An 18,649-nucleotide genomic window follows, 5' to 3' on the forward strand; every position below is an offset into this window, starting at 1 on the left:
TTTGTGTTTGCAGCTTTTGCCTTCTTGTTGTACCCCCACCGTCCAGAAAGTTCTCTTTCGGGGAGTTGTTCCTTTTCCTCCTGTTTTGCTCAGGTGTTAGTCAATGTCTTTTTGTGTCTCCTTAAAGAGCTTGGACTGAGTCGTGAACTAGTGATATTGTTGACCTAAAAGCCAATTTAGACTTTGCAAATAAACCTGATCTGATTTGACACACATATATTTAATAATAGATATTTTAGATTATATTTATATTTACACTATTCATTCTTTCTTACTATCTTTAATTGAGTTTTTGGTTTTTACTCCGATAAAGCAGATTATCGCTCGGCTGATGAAATGAAAATATGTTTCTTTTTTTCCTCCACCTGTTCCATCGGTAAAGGAGCTTTGTAAACATAATCCCTTGTGAGCGCAATTGTAGCAACGTTATTCTCTTCTTTCTTTTTTTTCCCCACTGATTGCTTTTCTCATTTGATGATGAGGTTTTTAACATGCTTTGGAATTGGGAGTGGGAGATAAAGCTGTCAGGTTGATTTGTCTAAAGCAAAGGTTCGCTGATTTCATTATTAGCTTGGAATTGGCTGTCACTGACTCTGGGTTTGCCATTCACACCAGGCACAGGTGTACTCTTGTAGCTTATCTCTGTCTTTTCTCTGTGATGGAGTGGTTGCCTGGGGGCTGTAATGAGCAAGAAGGCAGAGAAAGGCTGAGTGAGTCTGTTTTTTAGTCACAGGTGCAGAGAAAGAGAGAAAGAAATCTAATGGATGGTGGTATGATGGTTGGTATGAAGTGAGACAGACAGAGAGGCGGGATGGAGTGGAGGAAGGAACAGCAGGTGGAGAGGTGAGGGGTGTTGAGGGAAAAAGAGAGACGCACACACACTCACACTCACACACACACACACACACACACACACACACACACACACACACACACACACACACACACACACACACGAGAGACAAACAAACAAACAAGCCCTTGGCTGTCCCAGAACACCAGCTGACAGGTGCTGCCTGTATGAGTGGCTAGCATCCACAGTTTTATTTTCTGGCTGTGTGTGTGTTCGCTGACATGTGGTGTATGCAAATCAGCTGGTCATCACTACAAAATGTAACCTAGGCATTGAGAAGGATTGCCAAAAGTTGTTGTCGTTGAGAAGTCTTGTAAATAAAACTTGTAAATTGAATACTGCAAATTAATTATGCTTTTATCTGTTCATCTGTTTGTCTGGGTTATTTCAACCCTGTCTCATAGAAAGTAGTCTATCTACTAAAAATTAATTGTCCGTTATTCTGATTGATCAATAGTTTTAATTTTTTTTAACAATAAACTGATCAAAACACGCAATGTAAATATATCAGTTTGATCTCTAGGAAATTGTGATGGGGATGTGTTTTTGTGTTTTTCCCCCTTCTATTTTCCATCATTTGAAAGACCAAACAATTAATCAATTAATCATTTGTTACAGCCCTGTTGTATTGCAAGATTAGATATTTTGGTAGAAAAAAGGAAATACGATGTCAATGAACATTTTACTGATACGTTCAATTAACCAACATTATGTTGTTATGTTGATAGAAAATGTAATCTGGCCGGGATTATGTTTCCGTCAAAACGTATTTGCTCTTGCAAATTAGCTGTAAATAAACATTTTGAAGGAGATTGGAGCAGGTTGGTAATAAGGGTTAGGGTTAGGGTTAGATATATAGGGTTATTTATATTTATATATATATATATAGTTATAGGATTGCTATGCTGCCCTTTTCCCTCTGTGTATCATCACTAACCTGTTTTGGAAGCAACTGTTACCTGTGAATTATTTGATGTGGCACCAGCTTCAAATTTAAAAGCAGGTTTTGCATTTAGTCTTTATTGGACAGTGACACAAGCTTTAATGTGTTCAGTTTTGATCTGTGAGTTTTAATAAGCAAATTTCTACTTTCATCCAGACATCCATGTGCATGTTTCTGTGTAAATTCTTCTCAAGCCTGAACCCTATTGTTTATTCTTCCTATTAATCACTCTTTACACACACACAACATGTCAACGCTTGAACATACGCACGCTCAGTGGGTGGCTGGAAGCTTTTACTAGACTTTGTCAATAGTTATGAATTATAATTTTTTTCTACCTGCATTATCTCCATAGTATACTCTACTGTCCTACTAAAGAAAAATAGTCAATTTTGGAATTACTTCTTATTATCGACCATTAAGCTTCAAGTGGAGTAGAGCAGCCCAAACACCATTTTATGGTGGAAAACTATGTAATTCATGCACTGTGACGTGAGTCTGCGTTGCCTTTCCCTAATGTACATGTAGTCCTGCTACAAGCTCAATACTGAGATCCCGCTGCCGTCGCTGAGCTGCTCATCTATCATGTAGCGTGACACCAGTCAGTTGGAGAGCTCACTCTGGAGATCTCATCTCAGCTGCTCCTCTGTTCATTCAGTCACTGTTCAAAGCATGTGAACAAAAATTGAGCTTTGGTATAAAGCTATAGACAAAGAGTCTTCATTCATTACTAAGTAACCCTTAACAGCAGTGTTTGAGTAGACACCACCTAAACGGAGACCAAGTTGTCACCAAAGCCAGAGTGTATGGAGACTGAGACAAGACCAAGACTTTGATGGTTTGAGACCTAGTCAAGGCCAAGACCAGACTGGCGTTAGGCAGCCAGAGTTTCTTTTAATGTCTTCCATATTCTCTTTCTTGGGAGTGTGTGTAAAGGGGGCAGGGAGAGGGGAGTTTACGGTAGCACATTTCAAATTAGATATGAGTGAAGTTATTGGTTGCATTTTCAAGTTTTAACACAGGCCTAAATCTGACAATGCACAGGCAATTTAGCGAAATCCCTGCCGTTGTGGTCTTGACTTCTCTTGAAATCAAGAGTTCTCTTTATCCAAGACCGAGTAAAAATGTAGTGGATTCCGAGATGAGACAGAGAGCATAAAAAACTGGTCTTAAGACTGGTCTTGGGACCTAGACTGATCTCCAGTACTACAACACTGCTTTACACTAATGTATGTGAAACCTTTTTTAGTAATGAGCAGTGTAATGGAACTATGTTGAATGAACATGAACTCAAGAAAGAAAGAAAGTACAAATTTAAGGTACTTGTGATTAACTTGTGTATTTTCTTTTTATGCCACTTTATACTTCTACTCCACTACACTACAGAGAAATCTTGTTTTATTCCATTGCATTTATTTGACAACTTAAGTTACTCTGAAAATGTAGAGTTTTGCATACATAATATATGAAGACCTTATAAAACATGCTGTTTTGTTATATAACCAACATAAATACAAGTAGAGCTGAAATTATGAATAGTTTAATTGGTAGTAAATTATTTGGCAATTTGAATAATTTGTTGTGCCAAAATGGTTATTGCAACTTTTTGAAAATGTGAGGATTTGCTGCTTTTCCCTATCCTCTAATTTATTTTCAATACTTTTGATGTTTTTTTAGATGTTTATTATTAGAATAGGATTACAACTAGAATACAGTTACTAATCCCACTAGGCTTCAGTACTTTGACTTGTTGGGGGCTCACCGTGTTTATTATCAGGTAACTCCCCCAACACAGATAAGCACAACATCTTAACATCTTAAAAACATTCACAAGTACATTTTCAAACACATTTATAATTGCACATATGTACATACACTTAGACATACACTAAGACAGACAAACACTTATAAACTTCTGGACCTAGAGTTGTTAGCCAGAGAGTAATTTGCTTGGGATGACATGTCCTTTATAACCCTAAACTTTACACGTGTCCCCTTTGGGAGGAAACCCTGAACCGTTTCACCCTTTCACCTGGCCAAATGTGAAAATGCTGTTAAAATCCTTTTTAAAGCCGGATTGAATCCAGGGAGGCCTTTCACTTCTTAAGCCTTCACCTTCCCATTGCTCAGTGAACGGTGAGTTTGTGGAACAGCATGTTTTATGCCCTTTTTCCAACATTTTTAATGAAGGGTTTAAATAGGGCAGCTTAGGTTTAGAACAATACTTTGTGTTAGCTCAGTCAGAGGAATTCAAGGCACACACATTATACTTTGGTTAGACTTTAAAAAACATCTAAAACTTTGGAAATGTAAATTAGATTGTATAGCGTTAAGATTTGCTATTAAGAGATGAAAACAGTTGGTTATAAAGATATTTAATCTTATAAAGATATTTAATCTAAAATTATAAAAACAAGAACACTGAAAAATGGGTATAAATATGTTGCGATGTAGAGATGTGTGGAACACTGCAGAGCTCTTTTTGTATTGACTTCTTTCCTGTAAATTATACCTACAAAGAGTATCTTTTTCTTGCTGAACATGAGTTGAAATATGTTTGTGTGCTTACCTTGGTGCTGAAAGTCAACAGGAGTGAGTTCAGTGTTATGTAAGGATGCATGGTTGCTTTTGTATGATGGTATTAATCTAGCTGGAGACTGAAGAGGTGGGTTTTGAGGGCTGTTTTGAATGCTGACTGATTTTGATCCTGATGTGAAAACTGCCCGTCACCCCATGTTCGGCGCTTGGTCCTGGAGATTTGCAAGAGGTTGGCATCAGCAGACCAGAGGCTTTTGGAGAGGGCGTGCTGGTGGAGCAGGTCAGAGAGGTAGGGGGGAGCCAGGTTGTTCAAGGCGTTTTAGGTATGGAGTAGAATCTTGAAGTTTATGCCGTGTTGAACCGCAAGTCAGTGGAGGTCACGGAGGACTGGGGTGATGTGGTCAGGTGAGCGGGTTGGCGGCAGAGTTCTGTACTGGAGGTTATTGAGGACTTTGTCTTGGAACCATAGAGGATACTGTTGCAGTAGCCAGGTCTGGACGTTACAAATGCATGACTGAGTGTTTGCAGCAGAGGCGGACAATGTTATGGAGTTCATGTTCATGCTACAAACAAATCAAGAGTTATAAACATGAGGAACTGAACCAAAATCGATGTTTTGAAGCTGTATCAGTCGGTTTCTTTGTTCCGCACCAGAATATTTCGAAAGATTTCCCACCAGCTTAAACAAAGCGAAGCACACCAGCGTTTGTACAAACCACAGCAAACGGGTTAGATGTGAAAGCACTGCAACTGTGTTTCCCTATGTCTTCTGATTTATATTTTACACTGCTATATGTGTATTCATATATTACTGTACAGCCAACAGCAGATAACAGTGTACAAGATCAATAATCAACCACATTCTTCTGTTTTAGCCTGTAAAATGAAAGCAATCAAAATAAGATTTAAGATACATGGAATGATGCAATAAGAAAAGCAACCCCAAGGTAAGCTGATGTAAAAAAAAAAAAGCCTAGAATTCATGTCTCATGTAAGTGTTTTCCTCACCTATTGCTGTGTTTATTAAGCAAGGAAATGACATCAGTCCGGTGAGAGAAAATAGCCTATTTTCTTCACTGCTTTCAATCAAGCCAATAAACAAGGTCATTCCCTTCTGAAACACATTGCTGTGCACTCCCACACAGCGAGGAAACTGACGCAGCCATGGCAGTGAAAGGCAAAGGGCTCTTGACAACATAATGGCTGCCATAACTTTATTAAAATGGCCCTGCTTCCCTTCCTCCATGCCATTTAACTTCTTTTCATACAGGACCTTTCTGCTGCATGTGTGAGTTTCCAATGTGTGGTGGCATAATTTTAGATTTTCATCAATCTATCTAGTTATTGGGTGTCCTTTTTTTTTTTTGCCTGGTAATACGACGCGTCCTCACCCGTCTCACCGTTTCTTGTCCAGGCCACTGTGTAGCTGCACAGTCACACTGTATCAGCTGTTCCAGCAGCCGGATCATCCTCAGTGAAGTGAAGAAGGCAGAATTAGATCTTTGCCAACACTGTGTGGATTCAGGAAATGTAAGATGAGACTAGAAAGGACACCTTCGGGGCTGGTTTCGAGTGGTCATTTGGTTCTTGAGCAGAGTTGATTGTTTAGCTGTGTCTCCATGGACAATGAAGAATGGCTGAAGACTGACAGATGCAGCACAGAACAAGGATGAATATTAAACCCTGGTGACGAGCATGCGGAGGATGCTATATGTTAAAGGGATTTGCCACCGTTTGTTGAAATAGGGCTTATCACGGTCTCCCCTAGCTGTGGATAGGTGGACCAATGCATTGATATCTCGGCGCCATGCAGCATGCTTCAGCTGTGCTTCCACCCAATGGTCCCAAATCAATATCTGCCTAGGAGATCATCTAGTCTTAATCTGCATTGCTATTTTTACTCATTGTGAATAAGCAGGCCACAAGAAGTAATAAGGTTGTTGTTGTTTTTTTGTTGGCTCACTTTTACTCACAACATGCTAACTGGCAACATAGGATTCCTTTCACTACGCTAAGCTGACTGCCGGAGCTAAAACAATACATGCACTGAGACAGAAAATGCTTTGGCCCACCTATCTACAGCTAGGGGAGACCATGATAAGGGCTATTTAACAATCACTGTTGTATACCTTTTTAGATGTAGTTTCCATATAGGTGCCCGCCCTGTAAATGTGAGATTGGAGGAGGAAGCCAGGTGACGACATTATAGAGCAGCGGAAAGAGGTTGGGGTGGATGGATGGTTTAACAAACACGGAGACTGCTGCATGTTTTCCTTTTAATTTAGTTACGTTTTTGTAAGCATTACCACAACCATTAACAAACCAAGTGTTGATTAATGTTACCGGATTGTTACAGATCAGAAAACATTTGTCATAGAATTTGGAGGACTTGTTGGTATGCGCGTGTCATTTCTCTGTGCATCTTTAACTGTTTAAAGTAAGTTGTGCCACCAATAGAAAAAAAGTAGCCAATATTGGATTATTTAATCCTTGTTTTATTAAAATGTGTAAAAATACTACTTGTACTACTACTGCTACTTATATGACAGAGAAACAAGATATCATTATTTGCTGCAGTGCTTTCAAAGGGCCAATTCTGGGCTCTCGTAGAACCCAGAATTGGCAGCTGGCTGATGCACAACAACATGTAACAGAAAGGTGGTTTTCAAAGTGTCTGCATTTGACAGTATATAATATATATATTGTATCTTCTGCAGTTTTCTACTTTCAAAAAGGGAACAGTGTGGCTCTAGGGCTGTCTGAAATCACTCCCTATTCACTATCTAGTACACTATATTGTTTTCTGTACTGCAGGAGAGGAGAAGTTATGAAGTGAGATCTGTTGAAACAAAATAAAGACAGTAGTGCAAAATTACTGAGTTGGTCTTTGGTGAATTTATTACACTCTGCAGAGTAACAAATATTTTACTCTCAGCTGTTTTCTTTGAGTGTCCTAAATATGCACTATATCGTACCCTTAAATATTCCCATATCTATACACAACTTGTATGCTATTTTGCTAAAAACTGTTGTTGATTTACTTAATCCACTAATAAGGGGTAAGAGTAATCACTGGCGCCAGCAAAGAATCCTCTGTAAGTTATGTGAAAAGTGGGTGAACATACACAGTATTGGAATTAACTATGTAGCTCTGAAAGTTTGATTACAAGTGCACCTTTGTAGTGCTTAAGCTTTCAGAGTCACAGCTTTTACAATCAACCTTAGAATTGATGTTCACTGGTGATGAAAACCATGTAGATACTACGTTAATCATCTTCCTACTGTTTGTCAGACTCGGAGGTTTCCCCAAATACATAACAGCAATCCTCTGTTTCTGAGTGGGTGGTAGAAGAGGATTTGTTTAGTAGTTTGGTTATTAACACTTGTGATTGTGCTTTGAAAAACGGAAGAAGAAACTTGTTGGTCACCCAACAGCTGCAACACTCATTAAACAATGACATCTCAACAAGCCATGCGTGTGGATAATGTCATATTCACTTTTATCTCAGTGAAACATAAGTGTGCCTCATGTGTTTGTTTATTTTGCTGCAGTTAGTGAATTCTTGCTGATATCAACTGATTGTAGAACAAATACATAAATAACTGTTTTTGGCCATGCTAGCAGTGTGGCTGTCTGTCAGTTGATCTACCATTTTGAACTATTTAAACAACTATTGGATGGATTAACATTAAACTATGTACGGACATTCATGGCACCCAGAGGATGAATCATAATGACTTTGGTGATCTCCTGACTTTTTATCTAGCACCCTCATCAGTTGAAATTATTCCTTTGTCCAATACTTTGATTTAGGACCAAATACAAAACTAATCACATTCCCATTAGCCTCATCTGTACTTTGTGTTAAGTGCAAATTAGCAAATATCAGCGTGCTAATCAAGATGTTGAACATAGTAACAAATATATTTGCTTACCATCAGTATGTTAGCATTGTGAGCATGTTAGCATGCTGAGGTAAGGATTTAGGTCAACGCACCATTGTGCCTAAGTACAGCCTTTGAGGTTTGTTTAGTGCTTTGACATGGAGTTCACACCCATCTCGTCACAGTGTTGCAACAGGCCTTGTCTGACAGATGACAACAAACAAAACTGTTATGTGCAAAACAAACTAATATATGCCTCAGCTCCATGGAGTATGTAACAAAAACAAACATGCACTGAGCTCAACCTGGTTCGATTAGCATGATCTTAAAGAGCAGGCACACTGCCAGAACACTAGCAGGGGAGAAGCAACAGTTTCAAAAGTCAAAACTGGTGCTCAGATCAATCACGTCACGTCATGTAGCTGAATCCCCTGTGCAGTTGACTATTCACTACCCTTAGGGCTTAACTTAGGTAGAACTGTGTTTTCAACCAGGGAATTGTTGTGCCTTGAAGCAAGCGTTCATGCACAATACTTTGCATAGTGTATATTTATGAGCTGTGCAGAAGGTTGCTGCTGTAATATGCAGCCACTTTGCAATGTAAAGCTCGCAAAGTAACAACTGAGCACCACCTGCATGTGTTTAAAGCAGAAAATGTAGTCTGTAGTAAGAGACAACTGCATTGTCAAGGGTTATATAACTATGTTGCAGGATTTATCAGTATCTCTATCTATAGGTCTGAAATATGGTAAAAGCCTGTGAGGCAGTTATGTCACCACGTTAAAGAGTCAAGACCTTTTTATTTCGAGGCATAACGTCAGAGCGAAGCAGCATCATCTGATTTGAGTGTGAGGGTAGCTAAGTGTTTGTTTCACCAATTAAGCGATTTACAACATTTTATATTATTGTAGCAGCTTGCACTATGATGATATAAGTAAAGTAGCTGGCTTCATATAAGTTATAATAGCCAATAGATGTTAAGCTAAACTGAGATTGCATCACTGTGAAGGCCAGAGCATATTATTTACATCAAGTTGTTTGATTACCATTGAGATTGTAGGGTAGATGGATGATTGGTCAAGAAGTCTGCAGTTACCTTCTCAGATTCAACATTCAATAGGTTTTCTTTTAACTACTGTATGATGCTACTCTTGTCTCAGGTTCATCTTAGCTTTTTTTGTTTTTTACCCTAACCAAGTAGTTATATTTGCCTAAACCTAAACCGGATTCCAGATCAGCAAACACTCATATGATCAATTCTTCAAAAAAGCATACTGAGTTTTTGGACACTAACACATAGACCTGTTTGGGCTGTCATAATTTCTTTAAAGTAATGTTGCGGTACACTATCATTGTATCTTGATGCCTCATCCATCTAACTACAATCTATTGTATGCACATATATGTTCATTATGTATGATTCATTTAAGTGTTTTCTTCATCCTTGGTCATGTCACGCTTGTCTTGTACATAATGCACAACGCTGCCTTGTCCCAACCCATCATGAATACATGTGAACCCGCAGCACATGAATAGTTAAATCATTGCCAAGCCCCAGCAATACAACAAATTACTGTACCATCACAATTTAATTATGTATGCCAGATCACAGTTAAAAGTGGCTGCCGTGGACCATCATGCCTAACGGATTAGCATTGTGAGAGATTTGATGTGGATTAGTTAAAAGGATTATTACTAGTTGTGCTGCACAAGCAGACGACAAAAAAGGGGTTTGGATATATTTGGAGTTTGAATGAACAGGATGAGCGCTTGCTGCTGTATCACAGGGGAAAGGATTTACTAAAGAATTCACATTTAAATAGAAATGTCACCTCGTCCTACTTACTCTATTTTTGTCATATATGGCGTGGTGTAGCATCGTGTTACTACCACCTACAGCAAACACTAGCTTTCTAACACTCCCTTTATACTTTCATTTAAAAAATAAAATAAAAAAAAAACTTAATAAAATTGAAATCTGGCAGGGTGGCTCTAATGTCTGTTGGTCATTAGGTCAGCAGGTCTGCCGCTTTGTTCTAGACTTTAATATTTTAACTATTGGATCTCTATGAAATTGGGTACAGATGTCCATGAATTATGATTATTATTATTGATAACTCTAGTGTATTGTTTGTGTCCAGTACTTACCTGCAAAACTAATGACATTCCCATCAGCCTTTGTGTTTAGTGATAATTTAACATGCTAACATGCTAAACTAAGATGAGGATAAACAACATGAATCAACTTGTTGGCATGCTGTTTTAAGTATTAACACAGAGCCGGTAGCATGACTGTAGACTCCTAGGGCCATTGCATGGTTCTTGCACCAGCCTCCCTGAACACATGCACACCCACAAAAAACCTGCAAACATCTGCAATTATGTAGTTTTGCCCTGTGCATGGCTCTTGATCAATGGTTTGTTGGTCCATGAGACCTACAACAACCAATCACTTGCTCTACCCTATTCCCAATTACGTGAGGTTAATATAACCTCTTTGAAATTGTAACAAACTGGCAGATTTTTAAAACTTTTCATGAGACCAAGACTCCCAAATATCCACTTGTATACTAACCAAAATAAATCTCAACACATAGAAAAAAGACTGCAGACTATTTTTGCCCTCTAGTGACCATTTGCACTGTACATTTAGATTTTTATTTTGTACACAGTTTTGTGTATTCTGTGCTGATTTCTCACGATAACAGAATGTGAACTATGAGATCAGACAATATATCCTATCTATTGCCATTTCGTGTTAGGTGTAAGGAAGACTAAAAGACCTCTAGGGTTAATCATTCACCACAAAGGAATGGCCATGGAGGAGGAAGAGACAGAACAAATGACAACAGGGGGCAGGAAATGAGGATGGAAAACGAAAAGATAAGCAGAGGAGGGCTGGAGGAGAGCAATGAGCTGATGATGAACAGGATAAAGATAAAGAGAGGAGGTGATGGGGAGGAATAGGAGGAGAGAGAGGGAGGGGGGGCGTGAGAAGAAAAATAAAATAAAGAGGAAGGTGAATTGAAGAAGAGTTTAGTATGCCAGAGGCAGCGACAGTGTGGTGTCTGTGGAGAAGCTACATCCTCTTCGTGAAGAATAGATCCATTTAGAGCACACACACACACACACACCACACACACACACACACACACACACACACACACACACACACACACACACAAGATGACATTTTGTGTATACAAATGATTTGCCAGCAGGCTTGTTTTTACTTTCTGGTTACTTTTCCCCCAATTTTGAATATTACACTTTTCCCTTTTATTATGCCATCTGGTAATTCATCTCAATAGACCAGCTAACACCTGTATCAAGGCTAATAGGTAACTCACACAACGCCCATGTGATGGAAGAAGCATGAAAGAGGATTTATTTAGCATGGCTCTGGAACCATTTGGACATGGAGGTCATTGTTTGATTTGTCTTCACCGTACACTTGGAGGGTTAGAGAATTACTCAACAGGTCAACAGACATCTGGCAAGTTAGTTGGGTAGCAGTCCCAGTTGTTGTGTGAGTCAAAGACGGTGTATGATGCAGGGAGAAAGTTGATAACTGACTTTATCAAATTTGTTACATCGTCTTTGAGTGAGAAGAGGACCAAGAACTTTTTAAAGCATAGAATTGCCTCTATTTCCAGAGATATTAGCCATGAAAGTCTGTAGGTAAGGGATAATTTAGAGCGAGGCAGTTGTAACAAATACAACAGGGTGATCAGGACTGCAGAATGCCTTAGAATTCAACCAAGCCATGTAATAATCTTATATAACTAGTAATTTGGTGAAAATGTCAAAGAAAGATGTAGCTATTTTCCATGTTTTCATGTACATGTTAAAAGTTTGCTCTTTGACATTTGAGTTTACTTGAACCTGAGTGGCAGCACGGCCTGATTCTGGCACATTTTATTGCATCTGTAACTGAGGACATGAGAGAAAGCAGTGCATTTTTTTAGTAGTCATCACAGGTCCAAACAACGACTCAACCTCTATCTATATTTAGTCTAACTGTGTCGTGTCTGGTCCTGTTTTAATGCAGCCGTTCTTGGGTCTGTGTGTTAATATGTCTTAATACACGAATGGATCTGAGCAGAAGACTCACTGTTTTTTTAGATTGTGAACTGTAAATGAAAAATTAAAGGGTATTTCGGAAAATTGGTGCCACATTTATTCTTCCACCTCTATGTCGGTCTTTTCGGATCTCGTCTCCTTTAAAAAAAGAAAAGAAAAGGGGAGTCTAGTTGGATTAGCGGCAGTGCCAAGTAAACTGAAACCTCCCCTGTTTGATTCCGACTGTGGAGCTTTGTTTCAAGTCAGTCCCCTCTCTTTGCCTACATTTAATATCTGCACTATCACTTAAAACCCAAAATGCACAAAACATAATTAACTATTAACACAAAAGAACATTTATGTCTGCACGTCGGATTGGGGTAGCTTTTCTATGGATTCATGTACCGTGGGGTTAAAACTTTTGGAGCACTGTAGACTTTTTTTGCAATATCATTCCCATCTTTTAAATTTTACCACCATGTTGTAAAATCTACACCATGGACTGACACCTGCTACACAGATGAAAGTGTGTAGGGTCCAAACCTTTAGGAATTGAAAAGCAGAATTGTAAAACAATCTTTTTCTTAGGAATCCCCAGTTCTTATAAGCTATTCAAATTCAGAACTCAACCCAAATGCAGGTATATGTAGAAATAAATTTTGTGTGAAGTTGTGTAAATGCATGCATTGTAAGGAAAAGGTCAGAAGTAGGAATGCACTAATCCAATGTGGCAAATCTGTAACAGCACTGTTACTGACCTTTTAGGTAGCTTGAATATCAGCTGTGTCCACATAAAATATGGTTTCTCTGTCAATGTCAGTTACATTCACTCACTGGACAGGAGTCACAGTGGACTGACAACTCAGTTTTTTGATGTCACACCAATTCCTGGCCGCATGTTACCTGATATAAAAATGATTCCAAAGACGCAGGGTACAAGGTCAGTACTCCATGTCAACAGACTGCCTGAGTTGAGATTGCAGAATCAATTCAGGAGAGAAAAAGTTGGACCAATAGTCAAAAGCAGTTTTGAGCTTTTTCACTGCACTGGAAGGACATGCAGTTTTCATCAGGTTATATACAGTATTTCTGTGTTATTTCAAGTATTAAAAACAAATGACACAGTGGCAGTAAGAGGTGATACCACAGGTTGATAATAAATGGTTTTATAGTGATGATAAAGCTGACAAAAAGAGAGCTGCATGAAGTTAATGAAACATTTTACTCCTCATTTAAAATGATGCAGTGCTGTTGCATGCTTTTAGTTGAAGGATGGTAATTTTAGCCCGCACAGCCATTTTCATTCACAGCCATTAATTTAAAGACGTATTGAGACTGACTGAAATTCCGACATAAATTATTGAAATGTAAAAGTTCTTGCCCAGCAATGACTCGTACGCAACCGATAAACACGGTTTCCACTGGATTCCTCTGCTTATATGTCAAATTCTTTTTCCAGTCTTTTTTTGTTTGAGCATATCTTTACAAGGATTTAGCTGTGACTCCCAGGGTTCTAAATTACTGCTGCGTGGCGTGCATGATTATCTGAAGGAACGCAAGTACATCAGGGTATGATTCACCCAACCTGCTTCCCGTCTCAGAGCTGCAGCCTGAGAGCAAAAAAGGACGACATGTAACAGTTCATCTGGCGTGAATGAAATTACCATCCATTTAAAAACCGTGGACTGTTTCACCAAAGGCATTTTTATTATTTCACAACCGCAATGGATAGCATCAAGCATGGGGATACTTACTCATCTTTGGAATTGAATCTGATATTTAATCAGATGTTGATTAGTGCTGAAATGATTAGCAGAGTAGTCCGTCAACTGCAAACGTAACTGTTTTAAAGCTATAGTGCGTATTTTATGCCGCCCCCATGAGGAATTCTAAGTAATGACAACACACACATGTCGGCACACCCACATGATACAAGCCTTCCATCATCGTGCACCGAATCAAACTGAAGCGCCTGTCACCTGCAGCACTTAGTATAACCAGTTCATTGTGCCTGCTTTATCTTTCACCTTTGCTCCCTTTAGATATTTATCTTTAATCAAGCGTTTAATAGTTAAAATTGATTATTGGAAGTGAAAGAAGTGCCTTTTACTTTACAGCTTTCACAGAGCAGCACTTTATATAAGAGCACAGTCACCGCTTCCTCTTGAGACAGGCTCATTGACTGCACACACACACACACACACACACACACACACACACACACACACACACACACACACACACACACACAAAACCCACACAAAACACATAACACACACACACACACACTATATTTACATATTTACACATATACTAACATGCACCTATTTTAGCACTCACACAGATACTCACACACTTTTGTCAGTTCACCTTTATTTGGAGAAGGGGTATTTTGAAGTTTTTCAATTTACAGACAAAAGCAAAATCCCTTAGCATAGACCCACCAGAGACTGTTACCCTCTCACCTCGCCTGTCCCACTATCTGTGTGTGTGTGTGTGTGTGTGTATGTGTATAAGCTTCAGACAGACACTCTGAGTTCCAATTACAACTCCTCAATTTCACTTCAATTACCTGTGAGGAGTGCATGTAGGCCGCTTGTGAAACACAGCCTTTTTTATCTTCCCAGACACACACGCACACACACACACACGCACACACACGCACACGCACACGCGCACACACACACACACACACACACACACACACACACACACACTCACACAGTTGCACCAATACAGACACATATTGGCACACATACAGTTGAAATTCCAGGCACTGAACAATCCAGGTACATAGTTCCCTCAAGTTAATGTTGCTGCTTCAGGCTGCCGGTTTAGGTTGTTATCAGGGCCTGAAGTTAACTTTTTTTGACGACCAGCCTTGACTTTTTACCAGCCAGTTTTTTTTGCCTCAGAAAGGTGAAAAACAGGAATCACATGAATGTTCCAAGACCACAACGGCCTCCTCCGGAAGCGCTGTCTTTGATAATTTATGCCTTATCGTGTGTAAGTGGCTTTTTGATGACTAGTGGTCCTTAATTGCTTCTAATTTTAAGTTTTTAGTCTTGATTACAAAAGGATTTGACTTTGCTTTCTCTGAGCCATACACACAACATCACTGCAGTCCATTTGTTCTATACTGCTGTCATAAATCAGCCCCCCACAAACCATGCCGTTGTCGCCAATTGCCATGCAAATTTGTACAACCACCGCAGGATGGTGATCCCTTAACTTTTCATCTAGCGCCATCATCAGGTCCAAATCTGGCCACTATTTTGGTTTATTATCAGATATCTTCCCTAATAATTACATTCCGATTAGCCTCAGCTGTATTTTGTGTTCAGTGGTAATTAGCAAATGTTAGCATGCTAAGACTGTAAAATAAGATGGTGAACATGGTAAACTTCACCATCAACATCAACATCATCATATATTATTTAGCTCTACAATCTCACAGAACCTCAGTCCTATTTTTTTGTTTTAAGTAAATTATTTAATTTATTTTATACTACATGTTTTGTTTTGAGGAATGCAAGATAGAGAAGTAAAAGACAAATATTTTCTGATTTCACTACAATAGTAACTTCAAGAGTATAAACATTTTGAGATGTCCACAGAAAAGGCTCTTCTGGGGTTACAGAATAAATCTAGTCTATATCCACAATGTTCCACTTTCGGGATGGCTCTGGTGCTGCTGGAAATTCCGCCAGTTGTCCTTCTTTTTTTGCCAGATGTCCGTTTCCTTCCGCTCTCTTTGTGTTGGCATTCTAAACTCTGATGGATTTCTGAGGACTATGGTTAACTGCTCCTCAGATCTCTACAGGGTAAATCCAGACAGCTAGCTAGACTATCTGTCCAATCTGAGTTTTCTGTTGCATGACAACAACGTTTGAACGTACACATGTTCCACCAAAACAAGTTCCTTCCAGAGGCTATTTGGCAGCGGCACCAGGGCTCCGTCCGGAGCTTAGTGCCCCCCAAGACGATTGTGATTGGTTTAAAGCAATGACAATAAACCAGAGCACGTTTTTCTCCCATCCCGGAATACTGTGTGGACTAGCGAGACCCTCCTTCGCAGCGCTGTGGAGGAAGGTCTGGAAATGCGAAACTACAAAATACATAACTAGGGAGTCAAATAATACAAATTTTCTCAGTGAAAAAATGACACAATTTATTAATAACTTCAATCAGGTAAGTTTGACTCTGCATGTGCTCCTGTAGAGATGTCACTTAAGGACAAACAGATTGTTATGAACTAATCAATACAGCAGCTTTGCAATAGCAACAACAAAGGCTCTCATCTCATCATCTCATCTGATCTCCTAACTGCCTCTGCCCTTCATGCTCCCGTTTGGAAAGACGATCTGCGTTGGGTGTATTTCATCATAATGACATCATCTGTCCAGCGAATTAGAGTTCGCATAACAGACCAGGGATCTCAGAGATGAAATCCAGAGTAAAGTCAGTTCAGTGTGCCACATGCCTCTGTAGTCCTAAAATATTTGATCAGTAGTCTGTCAGAGCTTGGAGCCATCCCATGTTTCATCTCATAGCATTTAACACCATTGCTGTGCATACAAATGACCTCAGCCGTATACCCCAACCTTTAAAGGTCCCATGGCATGAAAATTTCACTTTGAGTTTTTGTAACATTAATACGCGTTCCCCCAGCCTGCCTATGGCCCCCCAGTGGCTAGAAATGGCGATAGGTGTAAACCGAGCCCTCGGTATCCTGCTCTGTCTTTGAGAAAATAGAGGCTCAGATGGGCCGATCAAAGAATTTGTCCCATCCATGAGAGAGAGACATCATGGCTTTCAAACAAGCAAAGTGGCAGTTGGTCAAGACCCCCCTCCTCCTCAAAAGCTACAGACACAGAAATGGCACCTCTTAAGAAAAGCTCACTGTGGGACTGGCTCTAGTGGCTGTAATTCTGCACCAAGGCTGCATTTTGGGAAAGAGGCTTCAGATACAGTATTAGGGGACCACTAAGGCCTATATAAAAGCATCCAAAATGCACCATGTCATGGGACCTTTAAGATTTCTTTCATTGTGTCACCAATTTACAATCCCCTGTCAGCTGTCAAAAAATAGCTAGCTAGAGAGATTGCATCCCAACTGTCTCCTAAACCTCTTATGTCTCTCTGCCGGAAAACTGTTTCCCTCCTGCTGCGTTGCCTGTTTATTTTTTTCTTCTGTAAAGCCTTCATGTTCCCTGTGGATGATCAGCCACTGATGCTTACAGTTGCTTCTGACATGTGCAACATTGTCTAATCTGAAATTAGCCCATAACATGCTTGACAGCCCGGGGTAGTTGTTGTCATTTTTTTTTTTTTTAATTTCCAGCATTAGGAGCAGAACAGGCACCAGGTCTGGTCAGCCTGGCATTTCAGTTGATTCGAACTGATGAGGCTTAAAGCATGCAAAACAGAAATAGCTTCCTAAAGCTTTTGGATAACAGAAAAAATGTAAGTTTGAGATTTGACCTTTTGTTAAGTTTGGGAAATATTAGAATTGGACATATATTGTTGACTGATGAAGCGACAGTGTGTTATTTTGAGGTATAACATCTTGAAAACCAGCAGATCCACGTTTAAGTCTTTGTTTGGGACATAATCTATATTTAATTCTTTGAGTTCAGTGAAAGAAATCTTAAAGTGTGACAACTTTGGGCAGAAGCTAACCATTATTTTCATTATCGAATAATCTGTCAATTATTTTTTTGATTAACAATTTTGTGCCTAAAATGTCAGATTTTCCTTAGCAGTCTTCTAACTGCTTACAGTAATTTGTCCCAACCAGCATCCTGAGACTCAAATATATTCAGGTTACTGTTATAAATGTAGCAAAGCTTTATTTTTGAGAACCAAGAAATGTTTGGCATTTCTATTTGATAAATGTCAATTAATTTAAAAAGTTGCATATAAATTATCTGTCTATTGACTAATTGCATTAATTTTTTTGTTCTTTATTAAGATCAATATGGTGTAAATGCGTCAGATTTAGCCAAAAATGCTTATTTTCATCTGTAGTCCCTATATTAAAAGAACCAAGCAGATAAAACAGATAAGGAGATAAAAACAACATTAAAGCACATTTAAATTTGAAGGAATTGGTTAAGTGACTACTGCTTTAGTTGAGATTTAAAACGCTTCAGATTTTGGCATACTTTAATTTTGCCATTATATAAGTCATACCTGTGGTTTTTTTTAGCTTCTTATGTGTTTTCAGTTTTTTTGGTGTATTGTTCCTTGAGGCACTAGCATTTTGTTGGATATTAAACCATTATATTTGGGCATACTTTAATGTTTGCATTATAAAAGTCAAGACCTTGTTTTTTTGTCTAACTTATGTGTTCAGTTTTTTTCGT

At 39.0% G+C, this 18,649-nt stretch overlaps 1 protein-coding gene across 1 annotated transcript in view; it reads left to right on the forward strand.

Moving 5' to 3' along the window:
• The window catches only part of b4galt2 (UDP-Gal:betaGlcNAc beta 1,4- galactosyltransferase, polypeptide 2), a 148,170-nt gene that overhangs the window by 25,717 nt on the left and 103,804 nt on the right, over positions 1-18,649 (forward strand). The window lies entirely within an intron of this gene.

Source organism: Etheostoma spectabile, chromosome 12 (genome assembly GCF_008692095.1).
Source record: "Etheostoma spectabile isolate EspeVRDwgs_2016 chromosome 12, UIUC_Espe_1.0, whole genome shotgun sequence".
Classification (NCBI taxonomy): Eukaryota; Metazoa; Chordata; class Actinopteri; order Perciformes; family Percidae; genus Etheostoma; species Etheostoma spectabile.